Raw genomic sequence first — 27088 nt, forward strand, 5'->3', positions numbered from 1 at the left:
CGCCCGATTGGCCGAGCGCGGGGCCGGGCCCGGCGGGGCGGGGCGGGGCGGGGCGGGGCGGGGCCTCGCCGTACAGCCGTCGGGGCCGCCGCCGCTGCCCAGTCCGGCGGGTGCGCGGCCCTCCCGTGGGAGCGCTGACCGGGCATTTGCCGTCCCCTCAGGGCGCCTGTGGGGCCGGGCCGCGGGGGGCCTCGCCAGGTTCCGGCTGGCCGGCCGGCGGCGTGCTCCTGGCCGCGGGCGGGGCCGAGCCATTCTCGCGGTTGCGGCGCGGCCGCTTGCCCGGCGTCCCGTTAAGCGGCTGAGGGGAGAAAGGCGCTCCGTCCCTCGCCGATGCCGCCTCAGCAGGGGCCCCGCTTACGTAGGCTCCGTCAGCGCGTTTTAGGCCGGTCGCGAACCCCGCGGAAAACAAACGCAACATTGACAGGGTTTCTCTCACGGCAGGAGCCCCCGCCGCGAGGGAGCCGCAGGCCGCCCGGCCGGGCGGAGCCGCCGAGCTGAGGATGCGGCGACTGCTGGGCACTGGGCGGCCCCGCGCCCCCGCCTCAGGCGGCCGGCAGGGCCCGGCTGCGCGCGGAAGCCGCCTCCGGTACCGTCGCTCGCACGCCTCTTTCCCGGAGACAGTAAGCAGCGGGGGGAGGGCTTTCATGTGCTCGTTCGGTTGTGTAGGGCCTTTCCGCCCTCGTGTCTCGTTCTGGCTTTTTCGTATCCACTCGTTTCCGAGCTCCTTTCTAGTCCACTAGTCCACACCTGGGAGTACGAGCAACTTAACAGTAAGCAAGCGGGTTCAGAGCCTCGTAAAGGAGATGATCTTGGAGTCGTCCGGGAGAGGTTAAGTTCGGTTTGTTTTGTTGTTTTTTGTTTGTTTGTTGTTTCTGGTTTTCGATAGCATATATACTTCAGCATAGATAAAGTAAAACCTGACACCTTAACTGGGAAAGGTATGTGAGCTTCCTCAATTACACAAAGCAAATACACTGATCAGGTTGTATGCCAGCAAAATATCTCTAAGATGAACTTCAGAAGAACTTAAAGAAGCATATTTTGTATTCTTGATTAGTTAATTGTCAATACAGAGGAAGAAGCACTCGATTTTTGGTTTTGTGTAGTATCCAACTATATTCTAAAATATCTCTAAATAAGAATATATTTGGGTGGGGGGTTTTGGAGTACAGATGTGGGGGATATTCAGGGAATCGCGAGTTTCTTCCTGGCAGCTAACTAGACTGGAAACTTATCTGTTTCTCTCTTCTGTAAAGATCTAGAAAGTGATTTTCCTAATAGAAATGTGGAACACACTGGCAATACGATATGCTACAATTACTTTGGGAGGATAAAATGGCATATGCGTCAGAGATTTGAATAGAACAGCATGAAGCCCTGTCCTGTCTACATCATACATTTGGCAGTAATCTTGGAATTTATCATGCCAAAAAATAATTGAACCGTGCTGAAAGAATAAAAACCAAAAGCACTAGCCTTGAAACAAATCTCTTACCTACCCACATACATAAGCATGTCTGAAATTCTACTACTTAGAGGCACAAGCACAGACCAATACATGATTTGCAGAACAGACACTGTACTGCAAAACTTCATGACATTATATAAAATTGTTTCAGTGTATTAGTAGGTAAAATAGAACGTTATGCAGTTACTCTTGCATACATCATTCTTGCTGTCAATTCATCTGTCATTTGACCGATTGTGTCCCTTTGTTTTATATGATAATTCAGAGTTGTTTCATAATTGTCACACAGCATGTGAAACTCCAGACTATTTCACAGCAGTCCGTAGTCAGGGAACAGGATTTCCCAGGTCACCATATGTTTAATTCTTGATTGCCATACTGTCAAAACTCCACTTAGCTTGTACATTCACTCTGTACTGAAAACTCCTCTACATAACTCTCACTTCAGCCACTCATCTCCCTCGGTTGAAGAAGAAAATGAAGTAATCAAACTGTATGAACATGTGTAGACCAAATGAGCTTAGAGATTACATGTATAAATACTTATTTTACATATACATTGTCTAAGTGACAAACTGTAGGGATATCAAACTTCAAAATATTTTATTCAAAGGAATAGTGAATAACCATTTATCATCATACCTTCCCTTTGTGTACTTTGCATTTATACTGTGAAACTCTCAGCCCTGCCGTGCCAGAAAGATTTGATTAATGCCATGGAAGTTTGACCGTTTCATCTGAACATGTGGGTAACATCGTTGCTATTCTGGGAAGGCCCCAGCAGAGCAAACTGCAAGAAAAATCTTCCTTCAAGTCCACTTTAGTTGTGATGACTACTGTCAAGATCACTGCAGCCTCACTCATAACTTCTATCTCAGAAAATCTCTGTTAAAGATACCTAGTTCTGCAAGCATACGTTGCACTTTGTATAATGTTTTGTTTACGTGAACGTATTTATCATTGTACCAAGTCTGCAAAGGTGTTGCCCTCCAAGTTTTTCCATAGAATGCACAGTACTGTGCACAATTTACACCAGCACAAAGGACTCCCTCATTAATGCATGTAAGTCGTCATCTTCAGCAGCATAAATTATCAGTAAATGTTGCATGAGGGTTTTTTTTGCACATTAAAATTGCACACATATGGGAAGGTTGGCCAGTGTAGCTTAGTTGAGGACGTGATGCCAACATATTTATCAGACTCACAGACTGGTCGGGGTGGGCAGGGAGCCCTGGGTGCCCCTGGCCCCAGCCCCTCTCTGGGCAGCCTGGGCCGGGGCTGCGGCACCCGCCCAGCACAGGAGTGCAGCCTGTCGTTAAAGTAGGAAAAATTTTGGAATGTGGTCATAAGGTAGCCTAAAGTAGCTAGTTATTGGCTTGTCTGTGGTTACATAGCAGATCAACCTCACTTTTTAGACATCTGCATCTACAGGATAGGCATTTACATCTGTTATGGCCGTTCTGGGCTCCTTGTATAACCGGCATAGAGAAGCGAGCACTTCGGGGCAAGGGTAATCTCATTTTAAATGGATGCCTAAAAGACATCAACGTGTACCTTAGGAGTCCTGTTTTCTTCCTATCAGTAATAGCGCAAGCTAGGTCTGCAGTAGACATCTCTATCCCGTGCCTTCATTTACATGTCGAATCTCACATTGAATGGCTTGATAGCTGATCCCCCTCTTTTTCTCACCATCCTTCAGCAGCATCACCTATTTCTTCCTCTGCAGAGTTTCCTGCTTGTTTCAGTCTCAAGCTGTGGTCAGGAGTATACTTTTCAACATCATCTGCATTTGATGAAACAGAAAAGGAATTTGTTTTATCCATTAGATGAGCACTCAGCTCACTTCAGAGCAGCCAAGGACACTCCAACAGCAATGCTTTAGTCACATACCACCTTTCCAAAAGGGAATTTTAATTTGGAGGTGAACATATTCGAAGACTTTGTAAGGAAAGCATGCACATTTCACTTATTCTCTGTCAGTGCCTACGGTAATGACTGGAAATGATAGACCAGGGATCTCAACAAGCTTTTTATGCATGGCTGTGCAAAGGCAGAACATGATTCCTCCAAAGATTTGCAGTTTTGTGGAAAAGGAACATCACAGACTGCATTTTTCTATAAACATTATTCTCGTGGCCTTTTCAGGCTTTTCTCCTGATTTGAAGTTTTCATCTGTACAGTCCAAGAACAGAAACAAACCCCTAGGCATTACACAGTCAAAGAGGCAACACAGCTTTGCACAGCTAAGACTGTGTTCAGAATATGGAGTATCGTGAACAACCACTGTTTCACTACTTACGCACACACACACTTGCTTTAACGTTCTTAGTGCTATTCCACCTAGAAGAAGGAAGAAACCAAGCCTATCTCTTTCCTAGGCCTGAGTTGTGACAGTGGGTCTGTTTCCCACGGGACCTGAGCAGGCTGCTGAAATGGGCCTGCTGGAATCTCATAAAGTTCAGCAAATTGAAATGCAAAGTCCTTCACCTGGGGTGGAACAGTCCCATGTACCGGGAGAGGCTGGGGAGCGACCTGGTGGAAAGCAGCCCTGCAGAGGAGGACTTCGGGGTCCTGGTGGACAAGTTTGACATAGAACAGCAATAGCACCCTCACAGCAAAAAAGTCCAACAGCAGCGTGGGCTGCATTAGGAAGAGTGTCACTAGCAGCTCAGGGGAGATGATTTTTCCTCTCTACCATGTAAATAATAACAATTTACATTCTATTCCTAGATTAAACAGGATAGTGCTCTTGCAGTTTGTGGCTTGCACATCCTTCCTCACGGATGTTAGATCGCTAGCTGATTCCTTAAAGGTCAGAAGAAAAGAGTTCCGACTAAAAGCTGGCAAAATGTAGTTCTTAAAATTAATTGCAGGATTAACCTACTTGCTTTTGGATGGATAGCTCCCAACATCTTTCCAACACCAATACTCAGCAACAACATAAAAAATTACCATGGATCAGATGATGCTTCCACTAAAATCAGTGGAATTTTTGCTGTTGACTTGAACTGAAAACAACAGTGAATCCTAGCTGCATGTTTTAGACAACAGAAATATTCCATCATCACCCTTGAAACAAAGTAAATGCCCCAGCCTGCTGAGCAAGATCGCTCTGGTGAAGATGTTAAAAGGGTGCTAGAGGAGGTGACCACAAGCAGGGCGTACTCAAGCCTCAGATAAATTTCTTTGTGGAAACTGCTGATAAAGCCACATTTGAAATTATATGCTGAGCTAAGAACAGGAACAGCTGATGTGCCAGTACACAGCCCTTGCCATTCCCTGCTGAGGCAGTGGTGATCCCGGAAGAGCTGGAGAATCGCTGTGACAAGCCTGTGGGTTGAAGCACCACAGCCAGATTCCCCAGAGCTTACCTGCCATACCCTGCACTCCGGGAGACCACATTGCTGCAGTCTCTTGGTCACCGTGAAACCCGTAAAACTGTTTGTACGTGAGTTAATTGCCAGACTGGGGTAAGTAAAGGATCTTGCTGCCTCCATCGTTAGATCCCTCAAGCACTCTGCTTGCTTTGTTATTCTTCTTTTCTGAACTATTCTGCTGTTTTGTCACAGGGAATTGAAAAGCTTTTCCAGACTGAACTGAACCCAGGCTGAACTGTACTTATGTATCTTTTACCTGAAATGGAATATGCCATAGACTATAAAGCGTTATTGTACAACTGTTTTCTTTTCAAGTTTCAAGACAGAGATCAAAAGGATATAAACCAACGAAATAAACCAGGGGTGGAGATGAAATAGCTCAAGAGCAGCTGGACACAATCTCAAGTGTTTAGGATATCCGGTTTTTTTGTTGTTGTTTTGTTTTTTTTTTTCATATTGATTATCTTCATTCCTAGCAGAGATGTCAATCTAATGGTACAACAGAATCAGCATTTTTAGAAGTGATCTCTTATTCAGATACGTTCATTCCCCAGTTGGTTTTGCTCTGAGAGGAACCAATCACAGCTTGTCGCAGCCTAGTAGCCTAGCACTTAAAAAGATAATTTTAGATGACAGCATATTCGCCCTTTCTATTCTTCCACTCCTTTAACCTACACAAAGGGATAGTAGAGGACACGACATTTTGCAGGTCCCCCTGTGTGTTTCCACTAGACTGACAGAGAAAGGTAATTCCTTTGTCCCCAGGGGAATCTGTGTCAGACCTATCTCTGGGCACCACACCCACCTCTGGCCACCAGACCCTGTGGTCTCCATTTCTCTCTGTCTCTTCAACCCTTCTAATTTGCTGGTTTGTGTGTGTGTCTGTTTTCTTATGGTAGCCATGAGGTTCCTGTAACGAATGTGAAGATCTGGCCCATGTTTCTGAACAAATCCTTCTCCAAAACGGGCAGTAGAACCAGGAAGTTCCCTTCCTTATTCCTGGTGTTTTAAGGGGGACAGGAGAGGAGGGGGCAGGTTGCTGAATATCAGTAATCCTTTTTTCCATCCTGGTAACTCCCTATACTTTGAATGCAGAAACTAAAAGAAGGGTGGATTTCTTAAGAAATATCTTAAAATGCTTTCTTTTTTACAGTGTGTATGTAAAATATATATATCTATGTATTTCCAAATGCTTAAGAAAGCATCTTAAAATGCTTTCTAATTCTGTGAAAATCGAAACTTTTGGAAGAAGTGCTTGGAAAGCTTCCTTCCACCCTCAGATGTCATAGGGCTCACCAAACCCTGTTATTAAGGAGTCTTTCAGTGCAGATGTAATGTGTGAAGTCTAATACTCTACTGGAGGTGGAAAGGGTGCGTGCATATTTGTGTGTGCGCTCACATAAATAACTAGGTAGCTTTCAGTAATTTGGATGGCATTCAAAGATTTTATCGTGGGTACTAGGCTGTCTTAATAATTGTGCATGGAGGACTCCTCATCACACCTCATCTGAAAATGGAAACTCACTCCTTTAAAGGTCATCTTTCCAGGCACAGAAAGCTTCCCTGCAGTCCACCCTGACACACAGCAAAACACCCAGAGACTTCCAAATTACACAAATTAGCAGTCGAGAAAGAGAACTATCCCTTCGAGCTGTTTTGACTACATGAGCTCACTATTGAGCTCACTGTTTTTTGTTTTTTTTTCCTATTAAGGAAGCAGAAAATGTTTCTTAATTGTAAGAAATTTCTTCATTTCTGTCCTGAAAATGACATTTTAATTCAAATACAGTAACAGGGAAGTGATGGTTCAGCAAAGAGAGAGCAGAAAATGGTTCACTGGACTGAAACCTTCTTGAATTAGCAGGGACTGACAGCCTTTTCATTTGAGAAAATACTTGCCATCATCAGTCCAGTTACCAGTGGGTTGATGCTCACTCAGAAAAACATGATCATATTGCTGGAAGTATGAGCAGAGATGCCAAAGATAGTGTGACTATATAGTGCTCACTAATCTCTCACACATCTAGAAATGCATCTTCGTAAGACACTTCTTTGTACAAAGATCCATCGACAGGATCATAAATTCCTTATAAACATAATGAACCAAAAAACTGTCTCGGATCCTGCCAAGCAATAGATGGCATAGGTTTCTCTGTCATTATTCTCAGAAAAATGCCATCACATTTTTCAGAGGTCTCAGCAGGGAAGTCTAAGACCCTGTGACTATACAGCGCACATGAATGTGTCCTTCAGCCTGAAATGCTGTGAGCCTTTGGATATGCCAAAGAGACCACATTCCTAGGAGACAGGGGAAAGAAAATGGAAAAAAAAATTAGGCCACAGTGAAGCCTTTCTAAAAAGTGCTGGGGGAACCATTGCTTGTCGTGCTAGTGACAAACTTCTGAGGTATGTTGTCTTGTACTTGGGAATTCTGAGCAGGAACGGAAGTGACCGTATCCGTAACTGAAGTGTAAGATACAAGTATGTCTTAAACAAAGAGAAGTCTGAAATACTGCAGACTATAGGCAGCACTTACCTGCCTAGGCTCTTCCCATCTTAATGATTAGTCACTGATTTTTATGTGTATCCATGCGAGCAAGCATATGTACACAGACCCGAACTACCGTACCTTTCACAATAGACAGGCATATGCTGAGACAGACTGTGCTTTTTTTTGAAACCATGCCACAGCATTTTTAGCACAGCTTTATAAAGCTTCTCATGCAAGTGAAAGGCTCACTCCTTGTTAAGTAGCATGTCACAGGAAACCAAGGAAAGGAAAACCACTGTGCACCTCTTCTTATAATTTCAATTTATCAAATTGGTGAAACAAGAGTGTATTGTCAGAAATCTTTAGCAATATTTTTACTGATAACTCTGTTTCGTCTCTACTAAGACATCTAGAAGTAGTAAAATCATTTTTCTTTTTGCATGAAGAGTATCTTAAAGTGTACCGTAGCTTTAAAGAGACAATTAGTATTTTGACCCCCCTGTTATTAATTCCTTAATTTCCCTGTTGCAGCCTTGAGGATTCTCCCTTGTTCCTCCTCCAAGTCCAGGAATCCATGTATGAAGCGTACTACTTAATTTCAATTACAATGTTAATTATAGAAGACAAGCGGTTACTGAATCTTGCACCATAATTAATCAACCTGATATTTACTTACTACATTGTTCCTACCGGATTAAGCTGTAGCTAGACAAGCAGGGCAAGGAAAGTGAGTGACAGAAGCATTATCATGGCACACTGCCTCCCATTGGGAAAGTTCATCTTCCTTCTCAAAGAGACGCCTTCAGGGATCATGTAATTTGAATTCCCTGTGAATTTGGTGTCATCTTAGCTTGACCAGCTCTGGAAGAACATATTAACCTCCCCTTGTGATTTTCAGAAAACCATTCTAATTTAGCAAGTAATTAAGGGTCACATGTAGGATAAGGAGCTGGATAAGCTTGGATTACGCACAGGAAGCTTTGTCTCCACGGCAACCCCGGCAGAGAGCTGCTGGCACCGGGGTCAGGCCGTCACTGAAGCCCGCGCTGCGTTTCCACCTGGTGAGCCAGTGCTGGAAACAAACGCCCACAAAGCTGGTCATCGCCAAAAACTCCAGGACAAAGGCTGCAGCCAGTGGGAGCGTTCTGCCGAGTGAGGTAGAGAGAAGTCCACGACAGTGACGCTTGACAGACCCCGTGTCTTTGTAAGCTGAAATTTCTTCGGTCATCATCCACAGCTTTCGCTCCGCGTGAGGCGGCCGGTGTCTGCGCAAGCTGCCGCCGCTAACGCTTGGCCTCCGAGCCCGACGTCAGCCTCTGGCTGGCTGCGGGCCGTGCCCACGGGCGGCAGGGCACGGGGCACCCCAGCTCGGGGCATGACTCCCCGTCCCAGGGCTGCAGGCTCTCGGAGACAATCTCCTAGATCTGTCGGGGCAAGCACGGTGGGTTAACTCCACAGGCATGGCTAAAACATCCAAGCAGCTCGTTCGGACACATACCTTTTATTTTTAGCTTTGAAACCAGGAAAACAACGTTTTTCTTTCTCGCTCTGGAGGAACTTTCAGATTTCTATCCAATTTAAAATCAACTCCCCTGACTTCAGAAATTCCTTGTTCTCACTAGCTTTTATTTCTATGAAAATATACAGGCTTTCCAGTGGAAGAGGCTTTGTAACAAGCAAATAAGATAACATTTTCTGTTAACATTGCTTAATGTAAGAAACATTAGGAAATCCAATTATTGTGCTATAAAGCAGCATTACTGAAATATTATAGGGTACAAAGAGTACCTATTTGATGACCTATTGGATATGAAATGCTTTCTCAATTCATTTGTACCTTAGCTATCTCCTGTGATCTGTGAGGGAAAGAACCACGCAGGTTTTTTTCAAAGCTCTCTTCAAAACAAATAAACATTCTCTACTTTTTGCTAAAATCAGATGACATTGTCATACTATCCATTTTAACAGTTGGGCCCATTCTTGGATCTGGAATGCAGGTACATCTAACTTTATACCATGCTTTTTGTAAATGCGTCTCCGTTGTGGATATATAAATGAGGACAATTTTTATTTCACCTTTTCTCTGCTATTTTCATGTGCAGCCTTTGTTTAGCATTAGACCACCGCTGCTGGCACTGCGGGAATTGAGACACTCCACTCTCTCAAACATATACATTAGAACTTGCCATAAAAAGAAGACTGTGATGAAGGTGAGCTGAGAACCTGTCATGTTTGTGGCAGCCACTGGCCCCAGCAAGTCTCCAGTGAGCGTTATGTATACTGCTGCTCACAGAAAACTGACCAAAGGAGAGCACTGCAAGGAGGAGAGATCTGGAAAACACAGCTGTCAGTAAAGGCACACTTCTTACATCAGTAAAGATTAGATGAAGGGGAGCACACCACAGCCCAGCAAACATTAAAGTGGTTCTTTTTTTAAAAAAAAAAAAAAATTTACCTTCTGTGTCGACAAGTAACTGTTAAAAAGAATAGTGGCTTTAAACGAGTGTTGGTTTTAAACCGGAAATTTTGTATTTGTTACAACTGCAGAGTACCTGGAGAGAGTGCTGACAAGGCATAGCATCTCTGCACAAGCTTTATTGCGAAAAGTGTCTGTGCTGCAGTGTCTGCTTGGCACTATGCAGGACAGATCATCTCTGAGAATTCCTTCCTTTCTATCTGCTTCCTGTGATAATCCTTGCTCTGCTTTATTCTTCGTATTTCACGGTTCCAGGCTAAAAAAAAGTCACAATAGTATCTAATTCCTCAAGTGGTATTACCAGGACAGTTAAAGGACTTCAGCAGTGTTGTTAGTAATAATTTGTTTGCACGTAAAAACACTGTACAGACTGAGATAGGTACAGAGAACATTGGTTATTTTATTATTTTATTTATCATGCTACATCTTTGGTTCCCCTGGCCTGGACTAACATCAGAGTTTCTAAAATAAAGTATCCTTGTTCAAACATTATTATGATGCCATTTTGTTGCAGAAAATGTTCTGTGGCTCTTCTCTTGGCTGCAAGTTGTCTTCCACACCTTGTTGTGGTGCATGGTATGGTGTTGCAGGTGACTTCTGAGTGAGCTCAGGCAAAGCTTCAGCTGTGCCAAAAATTGCTTGGAAGTTCACTGGCATGAATTTATCTTGATGTGGAACAAATAAAAATATCCTGCCTGACTTAACAAAGTTCAGGCTGCAAAGTAATTCTTGTACCTATCTTCGTATTAGTCATATTAGTGTATTTAGGCAGGATCAGAATCCCAGCGCCACTGAGGTCCAAGGAAAGCTTTTAGCTTAACCTGATTCCTGGCAGGTCTCAATTCAGCATCTGATCTAGCAGATGTACCAGCCAAAATTTTACCAAGGGTAACAAGTGAGCCCTAGGATCAAGTCGGACATTCCACAGCTTAAGTAGTGAGAAATGCGCAAACGAGGTTATGGCGAGGCTTTGTAGCTCCCACATGGCTCTCAGATACTCTTCAGCAAGCTGTCGACTTCCACAATGGTTCCATTCCAGCCCTTTTCTTTTTAGCACTTTTGTTAAGGAAATACTGTTAATGCTGGTATTCCATAGTAAAGGAAGCAAATGATTTTCACTGCGCAGAAGGCTTTGTGTTCATATTTGCTCCAGTTCCCACAATAAATAGCAGGCTAGTTAGCAAAATCATGAGTATGAGGTAAAGGCAAGGCACATCCTCCTCAGCCACCAGTTTAGGGATGCCATCACAGATTTAAACAATGGCAGGAGACACCATTTGCTAATTATTATTCCCAGATCAAAACTAAACCTTAGAAATAATGCTTAGTCATAAATTAATAAACATTAGCCTAGGAGCGTTTGTGCTGAACTGACATTTCCAAAGCGACCAATATTCAGGAAGAGACATTTTCAGACTTTATTGTACAGAGCAGCAGAAAGAAGGATGAGGAAAGGCAGGGAAGTTTCACTCACCTGCCTCTCCTGTGCTACTTGCTTTCCCTAGGGACATTACCAACAGCAGCAGCGGCAGGCAAGTGGCTTTTCCACGTGAGATGCTGTGCCACCGTACCGAGGATACAGAGGGACAGCTGACAAATCCCCTCTCAGGTCAGAGATGACAGATTTGTTGTCCACTGGTGGTAGGAGCCACTGGCTCAGGTTCGCCTGCGAGCTGGCCTGAAGGTACACCAAGGAACCAGCCCCAGCAGAAACAACAGGTGTGACGCTAATTACTGGTGTGATACCGCCTTTGCCGTGTGACATCTGCTCCATGCACTTTGCAACCATTAAACTGTTTACCACTTCTGCAGGAAAAGATAAGGCTTCCAGACTCAAACCTACCAACAAGGGGAGGTGGTTTAAGACACCTTCATCTCCCTCATTAGGTGTAGTAGTGCTGCATGTGCCCCCAAGCTGCAGCTGATGAGGCACAGCCAGAGCAATAACGCCACCATCCAGCAGGACTGGGAACACGAGGAGCTGGGTAGAGACCTCGGCTCTCTTGCCTCTTTGTTCCTTAGGACCAGGATCATCTTCACCTTCAGAGAATTAAGGTCATTCCTATTTAAATGGTGCACGTGCTCATTAGGAAGGGAGGGGGCCTGGGAAGCACCTTGCAGCCAGGCAAAAAGTAAACTGGAGGAGGAAATGGAAAGAGGGTAAGATATGTTTAAGGATTACATCTTGGCATGCACAGCATGTGATTTTACAACTCATGTCATACTGGTTTGGGGTAAACCAGAAACTATTAATCCCATGGGAAACACAGGAAACCCAAGGGACTACCTCCTGCAAGCATTCTGAGAGAACACAGCAGGCAGCAGTGGTGAGAGTGTAGATCTCTGCAGGCACAATCATACCTGCTGTGGAAAACACATGAAGATTTTTAAGTGCATAAATTAGGGGCAGGGGGAAGAAAATATATTTGCTCAATTAGCCTTAAAGGGAACCAAGGCGGTTTTTTTTTAGTTCTGCATCGTTTGGGGCTTTTGAGAGCAAAGAACTCCGCTGAGCTTTAATAGGTGGATGGCTCTAGGAACACGTTTAGAGGACTTAATTGTAACTTTGTCCACTAGAAAGTTTCTTTCTACCAGCCAGCAAGAAATCCCTCGTTTTCATGACAACCAAAAGAAAAGCAAGTGCCCGTGCATAAGATTGAACAGAATCCTATTTAGAATGTGAATAGGGGGACAAATTACCAGGCATAAACACCTCCCCATGTAACTGGCTGTTTGCAAACTAATTGGTTTTTCCAACTGCTGGGGGAAGAAAAAAAAAGGATAAAAGTGATGAAAGAGGGAGCCTTGACTGTTAATTTCTCCTCAGCATGAATAGACCATCTGAGTTGTCTTAACAAAAGATGCATCATCTTCTTGTATGTTTTATAGTTTTATCTGCTTCGTCCTCTTTTTTTTTTTTTTTTCCCAATATGAAACTGTTCAGCCAAGAAGTTTTGAATGATTTGGAGAACTGGATGGTGGTAATGAGCCTGTGACAGAGGGGACAAACTTGTCATCATTGGCCAACTTCTCTCCGGAGCCCATACATATGACGTACATGTGAAAAATACAACCTTGCAGCTACTGAAAGATCATGCAACATGTCTGTGTAGACTATATATAAACAGATTCAGAAATGGCAGATTGTTTTCAGCAGTGATGTTTGCAGCGTCCCGTTCAAATAACTTGCAGGATTATTTTTGCCTGTTGCCAGGCAACATCAGCAATAGACCAGCTGCTTTTTGTACATTCTCGCTAGGACTCGGAATACTTTCAGTAACAGGGAATTCCAGAATTGGTGTAGAAATGCCGGAGGCAATATCAGCCCACCTACAAAATAGGTGTAAGATGCAGGCTACTCAGCATCACTCAAAGCCTTTTTTAGGAAATGTGTATGGATATGGCAAAAATGGGATCTAGGAGCTCCAGATGCAGTTGTAGTTAACCATGCAGCCACTTGCAAGAGGTTTAACACTATGTACGCTAATCAAAATACTTTGCATAAAACTGGCCAAAAAAAAGTAAAAAAAATAAAAACATGCAAAGCATTTTGAAAAAAGGGTCTTTTTCTTTCTTTCATGGGGTTCAAAATATTTAGGGTATTTCCATGTTTGAGTTGTTACTGAAAATGACGTCCGAGTTGTTAATTGCATACCCTATTTTAAGTAGCAAAAGGCCAAAGTTTAAGTTTGCAAAACGCCAAAAGCCGAAGCAAGGAGAACGGCAGCACGCTCGCCCCCAAGCAAGGGCACCCGTCCTTCTAAAGGGGCGCTTGCAGTCGAGCGTGCCACAGCTGCTCGCGCCTCGCTTTACGAGGACAGCGGGGTACTTCGAAGCAGCAACCTCCCGCGGTTTCGGGGCCCGGCCCACCGGGGCACCGCCGGCACGCGGTGCTGCCACCTCGGCCTCGCCTGTGCCGCGCCCGGCCCCGCCGCCGAGCCCAGGCGATGCCGGCCTCTCCCTTGGCGGCGGCCGCGGCTCGCACGTGGCCGGCAAAGCGGCGGGGGACGAACGCACCCGCCTCGCCCGCGTTTGTCTGCGTGAGGTGTAAGCCGCCCCTCCGCAGCCTCTGTCGGCGGGTAAGAACCATCTCTGCGCGGTCCCCGCGGCTCGGCCCGGCCCCGCCGGGCACCCGGCACCCGCCGCAGCCCGGCCGTGCCCCGTGGCAGCGGGCGGCGGCGCTGCGCTGAGCGGCGAGGGGCCGAGCCCGCAGCCAGCCGCCGGCGTGCCCGGGCAGGGCGCCGCAGGGCCGGGGTGAGCGGTGCGCGGCTGCGTGCCCGGCACCGCCCCTGCCTGCCGAGGCCCAGGCCAGCGCGGAGCTGCCCCCACACTCAGTCACGTCCCCTCAGGGTGCGGGGGTGGCAGCGGGAAGGCACGCCTGCCTGTGCGTTGGTGTGCTCATACGAGGCGGAGGGGTTGCTTGGGTTTGGGGTGGGGGGTGCTAAGCCCTCATTAACTCCACTCACGCTGTCTTACTCTGTTTGCCAGTGCTTAAGCGCTGCTTTTTAGAAAAGCAACCAATTAGCACCTCATCAGCTCCAATTAGAGGAGACAAAAGCAGTGTAAAGATAACTCAATGAGAGGGGGTGGCACAACATCATGTAATCTCTTAAGACAGCAGTGAGCATTCACTGGGCGAGCTGTGCCGGGCCTATTCACCTTTTTTTTTTCTCTCCTCTGGATGCATTTAAGACTTTTTTTTTTTTTTTTTTCTGGGAAGCCGGGCCTCCCAGGAGTCCCAGAGTCTCTCATTCAGGGCTACCTGTTTACAGCTCACCGAACAGAAGGACCTAAACAATCCTATATTGTATGCCTGGTGCTTCCTTAAACTTAGGCCTCCACAATGACATGTTTTCAGAAGCTGGGCAGAATAAGTTAAAGGCTGGCTTTATACTCATTAAGTGTTCTACTTGTACTGTCTTCTAATTACATGGCAGGGCAACAATGTATTTTTTTTTCAATTGAGTTCTTTGGAGCAGTTAATTTGGTGCCTGTACTAAATGCCCCAAAACATTAATTAGTGTGGAAGGAACCCTAATTTCCTCCGTGGCTTTCCTCTCCATTTACTTCCCTTGTTTTCACATAGGCTTGGATGAGCCTCTATAATGAAATTACCTCATTAATGCCTTTATTCTTGCAGAGTAACTCATTCAAGATCTACCATTTAGTTTTAATTTAATGCTGTCAAAAGCAAAAGGTGCATTCATGTCTTTGATTAGTGCTTTTTTTTTTCCTCTCTAAAGAGTGGACAGATTTAAATTATTAAGATGGCAAGTAGTGAGTTATAATTGGATACAAGCAGCACTTCAGTGAATATTAAACGCTTTCAAAGCCTGGCCTATGTGGTCTGCTGACTATTAACTGTGTCCAATGAGTTATTCTGTGGGTTTTGAATTAACGGCACCTTAGCTACTGTGAAGCAAATTAAGTTTAATTTTGTTTATAAAAAACAGTGAAGTTGCGTTTATCAACGTGACATTTAGTTGTAGCAGAGTTCGGTTTTTCCCATTATCCTGTACTGACCTCATCACTTGGTTCCTCCTGCTAACGCAGGGTCTCATCCCATATGTCACAGTCATGCAAAGCCTAGCTGGAGACCTGTTTATGTATGGGCGGCAGGATAGAACCTTTCGTTTGCAAGAGCTCCTCAGTTCTTAATATTGTCAAGAAGAAATCACCCCAGCCACACATGACCACACTTTTTCTTTCCTCCATACTTGTGTAATACTTTCCAGGCACCAGTCTCATAGCATTTTTCAGAGGTGGGTACAATTTCACCTAAAACAGAACTGAATGCAAAAAAAAAAAAAAGAAGAAGAGGGATATTGAACACTTCTCTTCTGTGGTGTGTGGAAAAAAAATGAATGTATTTTCACAGCAATGATTTTCTGTACTGACATTTGAGGCTGTGGGTTTGTACGGAAACTCTCCATGAAGGTGGTGGCCGGGCAGGGGCTGTCCTGGATCTTCATGGGCATCCGTACCCCATGTTGTTGCAAAGAAGCTTGCCTTCCCCATGCCTTTCCACCTTGTGCCGAAGGGGTCATTTCTACAGGCAAAAGTGTGATAACGCTAATAGAAAACTCTGCTGTTCTGGGTTACGAGAAGCTGGATCCCAGGGTACTGAGGACTACCATTAACTTCAGTAGATTTCAAATAAAGCATTTTGGCGTTAATTTTTTATTAATCATTTAATGTTTATATACTGATAAACAGATGTGAAGTGCTATGTTTCTGTAACAATGAGGATTACTGGTTTGTTTTGCCTCAGGGAGGAATGTAGCGGAATCCTTAAGCAAACAGAAGTCTTCCGGTTTTTGGTCTTTGGGAGTACTGATGTTTCCACAATACTGGGCTTGCCCTTTGAAGCCATACCAGGAAGCATGCAAGAGAAGCATCTTTAGGGTGAGATATTTTAGAGTTATGATTTGGTATAAAATTTCAGTCTGGTTTTAACTGCTCCTCGGCTTTAAGGCCTAAATTATGACAGTAATTTCATTCATATTTTTATAGATATGAGTAATTCCCACTGCAGTTTTTTGATTCACTTACAGGCACGATCAGAATCTGTTAAAAGACTGCATGCAGAGTACAGTGATATAAAGTATGTCTGCTGTTAATCGTGAATGCACACTTACAAACTGTTTTCATACCAGCAAGTGAACGAGCAGGATTTAACATCTGATCCTTGATCTTTAATTCTCTCTCTTCTTTCTCCTTTCATTTTTCCAACTCATGTCACAAAATAACAGAGATGCACTCAAAAAAATGGGCATGTCAGAAGACTTGAGCAACCTCTAGTCTGCCTGGCATGTGTGTGTTGTAATTTATTGTGTGGCTGCAGTGCTCCCAGAGGTCAAAAATCAGAGAGTCACATCCATGGGGACAGAGCCTCTGGAGGGCTCAGAGCAGGTGCAGGTGCATCAGCTTGCTCACAGCCTTGTCTACTTGTCCAAGGCCTTCAAGTTTTGAATACTGCGAAATGTAGGGGAGCTCTCCCTTGTCCCCTGTTCCACCTGCACCCACCTGCATAGTGAAAGGTTTTCCATATGAAGTAATTTCCTTAACAAGGAAAATTACTGTATTTTCAATTTGAGCATTAAATATTATATGGTGATTTGTTATGAGAAGGTTTTATAGTGCCATCAGTTATAAACCTATCATAGTTTGTGTTCTACATATTATAAATATTTGATATATTTATTCCATATTATACATTATATTTGTACAAAATACTGTACGATTATTATATTGTTGGTTTTGTATTATTTAAATAATTCAATATAATTACATAAAATTATTGTAGGAGTAATCAGGTTACCTTTCCCCACAGAGTGCGTATGTTCAGTTACCACCTTGTGTGAAGATGTGGCCGAGAAGGCTGTTGAGGTGGCTGAGGAAAGAGAAGGGGACTGACAGGTGTGACCCTTGCAGTGCCATGCAAAAGATCCCTTCTGCTGTCTCCCACCCTTTGCAGCACTTTGGGACCAGCTTGTTTGGCCTTCTGGTTCAGAAGTTGTGTCGGCTACGTCTGTGCTCCAGACAAAACAGCACCAGGAACTGCTTTCTGCCACGAGGCCATTTAGCACAGGTTGGATAATAAGTATTTCTCTAAGCCATGTGAAGGCTTCAGTCCAGGGATTTTTCTCAGTGTAACGTACACTGCCAAATTTAGGCTTCTCCTGCCGTCCAACAGCTTTCTCCCCCAGGTCCATGTTAGTCTGAAGTACGTGCTCAAGAAGCAAGATAACCAGTCCAATTATCTCCTCATCTACAGGAAGCATGCACATTTCAAATTATCACACCATGCCCTTTTAGGAGAAAGGGTAAGGAATGGTTCTTGCCATCCACTTCTTTCCTTTTGAAGCAGGGCATTTTGCAGAAAAAGAGCCAGAGAAGGCAGACAGGACCCTTGTGCTGGGAGCTGGAGGTGCATTTGGTCTCTGCTGTCTTTGTATTTCATGCTTGCATGAAAAAAAAAAAAAAAAAAAAAAGGTACTAGGAACAGAGACCAGGAGCCAGGAGTCTTCTCTCCAGGGCAGGTGTCCTTGCTGCCGGATACCGCGATTGTAGGAGTCACCTACAGAGCTCAGCCTCTGCTCCATCTGGTCCAGGGACTATCAGACATGGAGAGCGGCTAAGGAGCCCTTTCAACGAATGAGCAAGTCGTATGTGGTGAACCCAGTAAATCTGCATGTGGCTCAGTGAAAAACCAGGCTCAGTCTGAGTGCTGATCCCAAGCCACAGCCTGAAGACACTGTAGGACACACAGATGGAATCTGACACGTGCCTATGCTCAGGCAGAAGGCTTAAGTGGATGTATGAGCAGCAAGAATCACAACCAAAAAACACTATGAGGATCGACTGAAGTGGCAGTTGACATACATTTTCATGCCTCAGCAAGTATGGAACAAAAAGCAACAATAGAATCTGGGTATACAGGGCAGGCACAAGGAGATTGGCGAGGGGAAGGTGTACATGGAGTAAAAGGCCAGCAGAGCTCTGAGGCAATGGGCCAGGCACGGAGGTCTCCAGGGAAGCTTGTGCTGCACAAAGAGCTGGGCTGGCCTGGCTCTGATCTTGCTGGTCCACAGCAGGCACCTTGAGGCTGTGCTTCATGGCACAGACATGCTGTGTTAGGCAGCAGCCATGTACTCCCTGACAGCTGCTGCGCGCTGTTAAAGACCTTAACACCTTTGCGCTGGTAAACTGCTTGTGAGGCCACGTAATGAGTTAGGTGAAGGAACTGAGGTTAAAAATAGCTGTTTCCCCCTTCTTTGACAGGTTAATTTGAAGTTCCCTGATGCAATTCATTGCACTGTGCAACCTGTCCATGTACTAGCACTGTTGAGCAGGAGGAAGCAGAGAAGGATGCGATGAGATCGCATGACCACTGAATCATACAACGGTTTGGGTTGGAAGGGACTTTAAAGATCTAATTCCAAACCCTCCGCCATGGGCAGGGATACCTCACACTAAATCAGGTTGCTCAAAGCTCCATCCAGCCTGGCCTTGAACACTTCCAGGGATGGGGCATCCACAGCTTCTCTGGGCAACCTGTCCCAGTGCCTCAGTTTCCTCCTTATATCTAATCTAAGCCTACCCTCTTTTAGTTTAAAGCCATTGAGTGGCTAAGACGAAAGGATCTTTGCCACTGATGGAAATTCTAGCCTCTCCTTGAGTAGGAGACAGTGCAGAGCAACTTTAAGTAAGCACATGCACCTGAAGAGCATGTCTTTACCATCCATTTATGAAGAAGGATTCTTAACAGAGGCAGTCAGTTTCAAACTGGAGAATTAACTACACAGTGACGAATGATTGCTGGTCAGAGCTCTTGCACTCCAGGCAGCGAGAGCGTTAAACCAACATGGCCCATGCAGACGAGACTGCGGTGTGTGAGTGCCCCCTTTTGTTCTAATGAGACTTCGAGAGCTGTAAGGGAATCGCAAGAAAGGTGTCACAGCACTGAAAGGTGACTTTTACAGCTAGCTGGAAAAGTGGCCTGTAACAGGGGAGGCTGACAAAGCCAGGAAGGTGGCTGACAAAGCCCTGGTACTGGAAGAACAGTACAAGGAAAATCAAGAGAAATCTGCAACCACAGGGCAGAAACGTGAGCAAGCAGAACCTCTTTCTGCATTATACTGGAAAAAAAAAAAAAGTGTAATATCAGCAGGCTCTAGGATCATGCATTGCTCAGGCATAGCAAAGAGTCTGAGGTGGAAGATCTCTGTCCCATAGCATAAGAGCACAGAAAACGCCACCTGGTCTGACAAAGCCAGGCATTCTGAGGGGACAACAGGCAGTTCTGCCTGTGGGCGCACACAGGCCCAGCTGCTCTCTACAGCTCTGTTCCCTGTGTTCCCTGTCCTCCCCAGCCTCTGGATAGAGGTGGCAGGGAGTGGAGGGGGCTGGCTGCACCCTGTAGGGAGGGAGCAAGGAGCTGCAGGGACAGCAAAGCTGTCAGGGTACTGGGGCTCCTATCACTGAGATATCCCGTCACCGAGGTGGGTAATGGGAGCTAAATGCACTGCCAAACGTCCTTCTTAGGAAAGAGAACAAACTCAGATGTTCAGAATGAGTGAGTAATGTGTCAGTGCACAGCCTGCACTTTGCTCTCTGGATCTCAAGAATCGTCTTAGGTACACGTAGCTACCTCTGTCTGCCTTCCACCTGGAAGGATGCCCTTGAACGGTTTCTAAAGACAGATAAAGTCCTGCCCTGGCAAAAACTTTCCTTTTGTCTGCTGGAACCCCAGACATCACCTATGCTGCATAATTCAGAGAGATTTTATTACTGCACGGCGTCCCTGCACTGGTGAATTCCTTCATGTGACCTGGGGCTATGCAGAACATCTGGTCAAGTCTTTCATTCAGTTTGATCAAAAGAGCCCTGACACAGACAAGCATTTAGCTGAATGAGCGTTTCACTATGAATAGCACAAACATTTGGATTCAAGTGTATGTTAGCAGCAATCAATTGAAATCTTCATAATGAAGGCCTGTGGGAACTAAAGGTAGATGAAAAAACGGGAAAAGATTCTTCGTGGGGCTAAGCTAGGGTACAAAGACCTGCTTCTTGTAGGCAGCTCAGCTGCGTTCTGCACAGAGCCAGCAACATGCATACGCGGGTGTTCTGCCTGGCCCCTGCATCGCTAACAATAAGGTGGTCGTGGCAACAGCAGGTTGAAAATTCCCGTCACCTACTGGTGAACAACGCAACGGCCCAGAACCACTAGGCTGAGCGACCGCAGGAGATCGATGCAGTACTTTGCCGGGGAGCGCTTGCCTTCCCTCGGGCCTAGTTTACGTGTCTGTGTGTGAAATAGCGAGAGCTACCGAAGGCAGCGAGCGGAAGCCACCCTTCTCCTGACGGCACCGGCGGGCACGTCACAGAAAACCCGCGAGCCACGGGGCAGCCGCTCGATGCACGTCGGTTTTGAAGACCCGCATCGGGGAACCGCAGCAACGCCGACACAGGAAACGGGCAGCAAAAGGCTGCGCGCGGAAGGCGTCGCCCGGGCTCACCGCTCGGGGGCGCAGCGGTGGCGCTGCGGGACCGGACCCGGCCGCGCAGCCGAGCAGGAGCCGCGCGCGGCGCTCGGGAAGGGCGCGGCACGCCCGGAGCTGCGCAGCGCCACCGGCTCCCTCGGGTGCGGGTGAGCTCCGGGCCCCGGCGGCTCGGGGAGCGGCTGCTCGTCCCCCGGCAGCTCCGGGCCCGCGGGTACGGGAGCTCGCGACAGGGCCCTGGGCGGCGGCGGCGCGGGCCGGGCGGGGCCGCGCGGTGACGTCACGCCGCCGACGCCGAGGAGGGTTCCGCCCACCCGCCCCGCCGGCGCATGCGCGGTGCCGTCGGGCGGGCCCCGGGGCCGGGCGGGGGCGGCGAGGAGCCGCCCCTGGCGCCCCGCCCCCGCCCGGCCCGGGGCAGCGTCCGCGCCGCGATCCGCCCGCTGCGGGCGGGGCCGGGCCGGGCCGGGGCCGCGGCGGGAGGGGGCGCTCTGCCGGCCTGGGGACGCCGGGCGGTCGCTGCGGCCGGCGGCTGCCCTGCGGAGGCAGGCCGAGGGCGCCGGGCCCGCTCCGCCCGGGGCAGGGAGCGCCGCGGGGAGGCCTTGTCGCGGCCCTCGGTGTCCTCGGGGGCCGCGGGGCGGGCTGTGCGCTCTGCGCCCTGCGCGGCTCGGTGCGGAGGAGGGGCCCCGGGCGGCGCTCGGCGCTGCGGGGCCCGAGGGCGGCGGCGGAGGTGCCGCCCGGAGCGCTGGAGCCGCCGGGCGTCGGCGGAGCCTCGCGCGGTGAGAGCGGGTGCGCGAGGCGCCGGGCTCCGCCCGCAGGCGGGTGGCAGCCGAGCGGCTGGGTGCAGAGGGGGAAAGCGGGCGGCGGAGACCGAGCGAGAAGCGCCCGACCCGCGGGACCCTGCCGGCGGCAGGGCGGCAGCGGCGGTGAGCGCCGGGCCCTCGCTGCTGTGCCCCGCGGCCCCCAGGGCTCCCCGTGCCCTGCCTCCGCCTGCTGCTCGTGCAGCCCCCGCCCGGCCGCCGTCACTGTTTTTTTTTCCTTCTCGCTCCTGTGAGGTGGTGCCAGGACTTGTGAAAGTCATTCAAAGATACCCACCGCATCCTTGTTTCGTGTGGTGCTTTCTCTAAAAACAACCTTTGTAACAGCCCGTTTCTTACCTACCGTGTATTTTATTTTACAGATATTGTCCACATGTGTAAACTTACACAGTCCATTCTCCCAAAAACTAGTCAGTCTTTAGGAGGTGACCACAGGAAAAATATGTAAATGACGAGAAGGAAGGGTGGAGCGAAGTGATGCCCCCGTCCGCTTTTCTCAGGCACTCTCCATAGGTTGCCCAGCATTTACATGCAGGGCTCTGCTATGGAACAGGAGGGAAACTCTGGGAATTCCCCTGGTGCCGTGGGGAGAAACACTTTTCCAAAACACCCTCAACATGCAAAGAAAAGCAGAGGGAACTGTGTTGTGAAGGGAAATTCTTTCCTGAAAATCTTTCTCTGCATGTACTGCGTCTGGCTGGGATGGAGTTAACTTTCCCTGCAGCAGCCCATACAGTGCTGTGCTCTGCGCTTGTAGCTAGAACAGCACTGGTATCGCACCAGTGTTTTGTCGATTGATGTAGCTGGCATAGCACCAAGACTCTCTCCAAACCCCCCAAATCCAGCAAACTTGCGGTGGGTAAGAAGTGGGGAGGGGACATTACCAGGGCAGCCTAAACCAACCAAACCAACCAGCCTAGACCTAAACCAACCAAAGGGATATTCCGTACCATATGGTGTCACACTCGGCAATAAAAGGTGGGAAAGGAGGAGGAGGGTGGTGGCTCTCGTTTTGAAGATAGCTGTGGTCCCAAACAACTGCTGTGTGTAGAGGCCCTGCTTCCCGGGATTTGGCCGAACACCACTTGCTGATGGGAAGTAGAGAGTAATTTCTTTCTTCCCTCTGTGCTTCTGCGCAGCCTTTGCCTTTTGTTTGTTTGGTTTGGTTTTGGTTTTTGTTGGTTTTGTTTGTTTTTTAATATTTCCCCCCCTTTAATTAAATTATCCTTAACCCATGAGCTTTTCTTTTTTTTTTTTTCTTTTCAGCATACTTTCTTCTCCCTCCCCTTTCTCTTTTGAAGAGGAGGAGTGAGAAGGAGGTTGTAGTGAAGTTTAGCTGCCCAGCACTGTAAAACCACCACAATGCAATAACTGTTGGTGTGGCTCTGTCGTTCTCGGTGGTGCTGCTCTTTGACTTTAGGCAGTGAAAGGCCAGGCTGAAATCTGAGGGGAATTGTGCCTTCTGTAACTGAATGACAGGGCTGGTGCGAATGCCCCCCCTCAACACCTCGCGTGACATCCATACTGCCAGCGAGCATGCGTAGTAACCATCATCTCACCAGAGATGAACCAGAATCCGAAACCTGGGATTCAGGCTGCTCCCCAGTCCGCTGCCACACAAAGCTGGGCATTTTCAAAGGATCTGCGGAGCCCCCGGAGTGGTTCTGGTCGCAGCAACAGCTTGAAAAAACAGCATTCAGAAGGAGGGCAGGGAAGGCGCTTTTTGGTGTCTGGTGGAAAGGGAGGTGGAAGTTTGTGTGTAAGGGACCAGCAGGCAGGCTTCTTGCATGTTACTTGTGGGTGCTTCCACGTGCTGGCTTATGTCAGCTGATGTGGCAGTCAGTCAGATTTTCCCATGACTAAATTAACCGATTGTACTGGAGATACTAGTGATTATCAGTTATTTGACGTTTGCCAGGAGCCCTATGGCACATGGTTTGCTTAGAAAATGAATACTTTATAGTACACTAGCCAAACAAGAAGGTAATATATTTAACTAGCTATAGCAAAGTCCAGAAAACGAAAGAGAGTTTGATTTCCAAACATACGTAGCTGAATTTTTGTGCAAGAGCTCAGGTCAGGCACACAGACAAACTTGCTTTTGACAGGCATAGGTGAAATCTGGTGTGGATGGAGAATTCCACCCTACCAAACAAACAAACAAAAAAGAAACCCAAGCTTAGTGCGAGGTACCAGGGTACTTATATAGGGAAGCCTGAGAGGGTGGGGAGTTTCAGGGTTTCCTAGTTCCTCTCATTACAGAGTGTCATCTTCAGTTGCAAAACTTGTATCGGTTGGTTGAAGTGTTTTCACAGTCCATTTCTGCTTCAAGCTTACCACTACCTTTCCCTGCCAGAAAATGTCATCCCAAACAGCTTAGCTATTTCTAAGCTAGAATGAGCAAAAGTTCCCTAGAGTACAGCGTTTCTAGAGTCTCGGGTTCCTTCTCTGCCTGCCCCCCAAGGCCTTAGGCATGGGAAATCTTAGGCTTAATGTTTTTCCCTATGAAATACTGTCGCATTAAGGGGCATAGCTGAGTAACTGTTACAGTTGTGGTCGGATTCAGGGTACTGACCTATCATGGTCACGGATTCACCTAAGTAATGTAGCACGCCCTTGGTCTAGTCACGTTCAATGAGAACTGTCACGGCTGGGAACAATGCAATGAAGGGCAGTGTTCAAATGTTACCCCACAGAGTCCCAGTGCGGAGGGTGGCAGGGGGAAGAGAGGCTCAGCCCGTCGACTGATCCCAGAAGTCAGAAAGGTATCCTTCGTGATGGTATCCTCCCTAACATCCCCTTTCACTTCAGACAGTTTACATTTATTTTCTCTCCTTTAGGTGGGGCTTGAGTGACTCTAGTCAGGCATACCTTGGTTATGATTGGTGTAAAGTTTTCTCGCTTTCGTTTAAAGGTAAGGGGTCTGAGAAACTCAGAGCACGCCCTCAGTGAGGGGTGGTCGCCCCTTGGAGGCACAGAGCTTTTGGGATGGAGGTGTGTTTTGGTATTATAGTGATGATATAACGAGCAAAAGTTCACTAGAGTACAACATTTTGTCAAAAAAAAGACAGGTCGTTGGCTCAGGGTAGTAAACGTGCAGCTTATCGGTCTCGGTGCACACAAGAGCATCGGGTCCCCATCTGGTCGCAGAGCCTATCCATGGTGTCTCCACTCCGCTTTACGCTCCGTCCCGTTCCTCCGAGTCAGCACACCGAGTTCCCCTAGTGCGATAGCATGTAAGGTTGGAGGCCTTGGAAGTCCTGATCCATCCATTCCGAGCAGGAGATTGTGTTGTGACGCGAACATGCAGAGATTCGAAGCTGCAACCTGAGTGGGAAGGACTGTTCCAAGTGCTCCTGACTACTGAGATGGCAGGAAGAACAGCTGAGAAAGGGTGGACTCATACCTGGGTAAAAGCATCAGTTAACTTGATACCTGAGAGACTGCATTAACAAAGACTTTTAAGGTTCAAACTGTTAAAACTATCCATTGTAAACGTTTAACTTCTCCTCAGAAGAATTCTTACTGAATTAATGAGTAAAAGGGATTGAATTACACAGAATTGGAGTGTTTACAGGGAACACCCCCTGGAAGTGGGAGAAGGGGGGCAGGGGTATTTAATCCCTACGAGAAGAATCCTTATTAGTTTGTGATTTTTATTGTTTTGCTTAATTAGTATTTCTTAATTATTATAGGGGTGTGTATATATATAGAGAGAGAAATATTGTATTTTAAGTTGATCTTAGTAATACCTATTCTGAATGGATTACTGGTAGGATAGAGGGAAAAATCAGCATTTCCAATGAATCCAGAACATCTCTCGAGTTCTATCTTGAAATAATTGTTGGATTTGCACCCAGATACCTAGAAAGACTGAAAAGGCCTTGTCCCTGATTGCTGTTTCCAGCAGCAACTGTGTCTGGATACTCTAGATTTCTAAAAATGACAGATCATACTCAGTCCTGGGAAAGAATAAATTTTGAAGTTGAGCTCCCTACACGTAATCCTGGCTACAATATACCGTGTTATCGAAGGTGCCTTTTAAACAACATTGATAGAAACTCAGGGGGCGATAGTACTGACCCTGGGTGTGGAACTATCCACGCAGGGAATAATCCACGCTGCACCAAATATGGTAGCTACAGGAGCGCTAATATACATAGCGCGTGCCAGATGCAACGTGAGAATCCTGCAACTGGATGGCCTGTCCCAAATGGCGAGAGGTGGTACTGGCTACGTGGCAATAAAGCCAGGAAGGTGTTGCCCCTGGGATGGAAGGGAGCTTGCACCCTGGAGGCAATAATTCCAAACGTGACTATTATTGAAGACCCACAAAGCCAAAGCCCCCTTGAGACCACACGCAGGATTAAGCGGACTCCAGACAATTCTCTAGTAAAATTCTCTAGTATTTCACAGCTTTGCAAGGTGGTTTTTACCTTGGTTAGGGGTGGGTGAATTAGAAAAAGCTATTGTAAATATCTCCGCTATAACTGAAGAACTAGAAAATAAGTTTGATAAGTTTGCAAAAATAGGACTATAGAATCGAATAGTATTAGATTCATTAATAACCTCATAAGGAGGAGCGTGCACTGTAATTAATGCTAGTTGCTGTATATATGTAGATCAAATGGGACGAATTTGACTGATATTTGGGAGGAAAAAAAAGTATACTGGGGGGGCGTGGGGGGGAAAGATCCTACATAGAGTAGCTCAAGATGACAGTTCCTGGGCATTTAGAAACGTTTGGGAGAAACTAACTTTGTGGTTACCTGAACAGAATTGGTTCAAACAACTATTTGTTGGTATTGTAAAAATAATGGCGTTGTACGCCTCCCATCCCCCGTGACATCCGAAGAAGACTATTGCGCCTTAACGCTGGAGAAACTCAAGAGCGCGGTACGTGAAGAGCTGTATTCCAAGGTAGTTGTGCAGTCATAATGAGGAGAAACGCTACGTGGGTAAGCGGACAGTAGGCGGCCTCACTGTTTTGAAATAAGGCAGAAGCTTGAGGAAAAACAGGTTGAGCAGCGTGGGAACGGTAAAACAAAGATCACAGGTTCCTGAAACATAAGAAAGGGGAAAAAAAAAAAAAAGAAGAAAATAAGAAGGGAGCAATTAAAGGGTTGAAAAAGAAGTAAAATTGTACATACATGGTATAGAGGAGCGTCGAGTAGCTTGTGAACCTGCAGTACTCGGCCAGTGAGGACACAGGGGAGGGGATCGGGCGTCGGGGAACAGGGAATAAAAGTTGATGCTGTGCTTACTGCAATGCGCTCCTGATCGGCAGGACGCCCGCCACTGCAACCGCGAATAAAATAGCCTCAGAGAAGATCGCGTGTCAAGAAAATTATTTGAGTTGTTTCTCGCAGACAGACTTGACGAGAGAGGACCAAGAACACCCGCGCCTTCTTTAAAAAAAAAAAATAAATAAATAAAAAGGCAGCACAGGGGCAGC

At 47.0% G+C, this 27088-nt stretch overlaps 2 long non-coding RNA genes across 2 annotated transcripts; one reads left to right on the forward strand and one right to left on the reverse strand.

The window, feature by feature from the left end:
- Positions 1-71: 71 nt before the first annotated feature.
- Positions 72-25190, forward strand: LOC310889650. Its single transcript, XR_014576684.1, has 5 exons — positions 72-358; positions 442-13891; positions 16084-16217; positions 17146-21032; positions 24474-25190. It is a non-coding gene; the product is annotated as an uncharacterized lncRNA (long non-coding RNA).
- Positions 23597-27066, reverse strand: LOC310889652. The gene is made up of 3 exons (XR_014576693.1): positions 26784-27066; positions 26403-26693; positions 23597-25039 (listed from the first exon to the last, which is right to left on the reverse strand). It is a non-coding gene; the product is annotated as an uncharacterized lncRNA (long non-coding RNA).
- Positions 27067-27088: the final 22 nt, after the last annotated feature.

The sequence above is a fragment of the Anser anser genome (genome assembly GCF_964211835.1).
Source record: "Anser anser genome assembly, chromosome: Z".
Taxonomy (NCBI): domain Eukaryota; kingdom Metazoa; phylum Chordata; class Aves; order Anseriformes; family Anatidae; genus Anser; species Anser anser.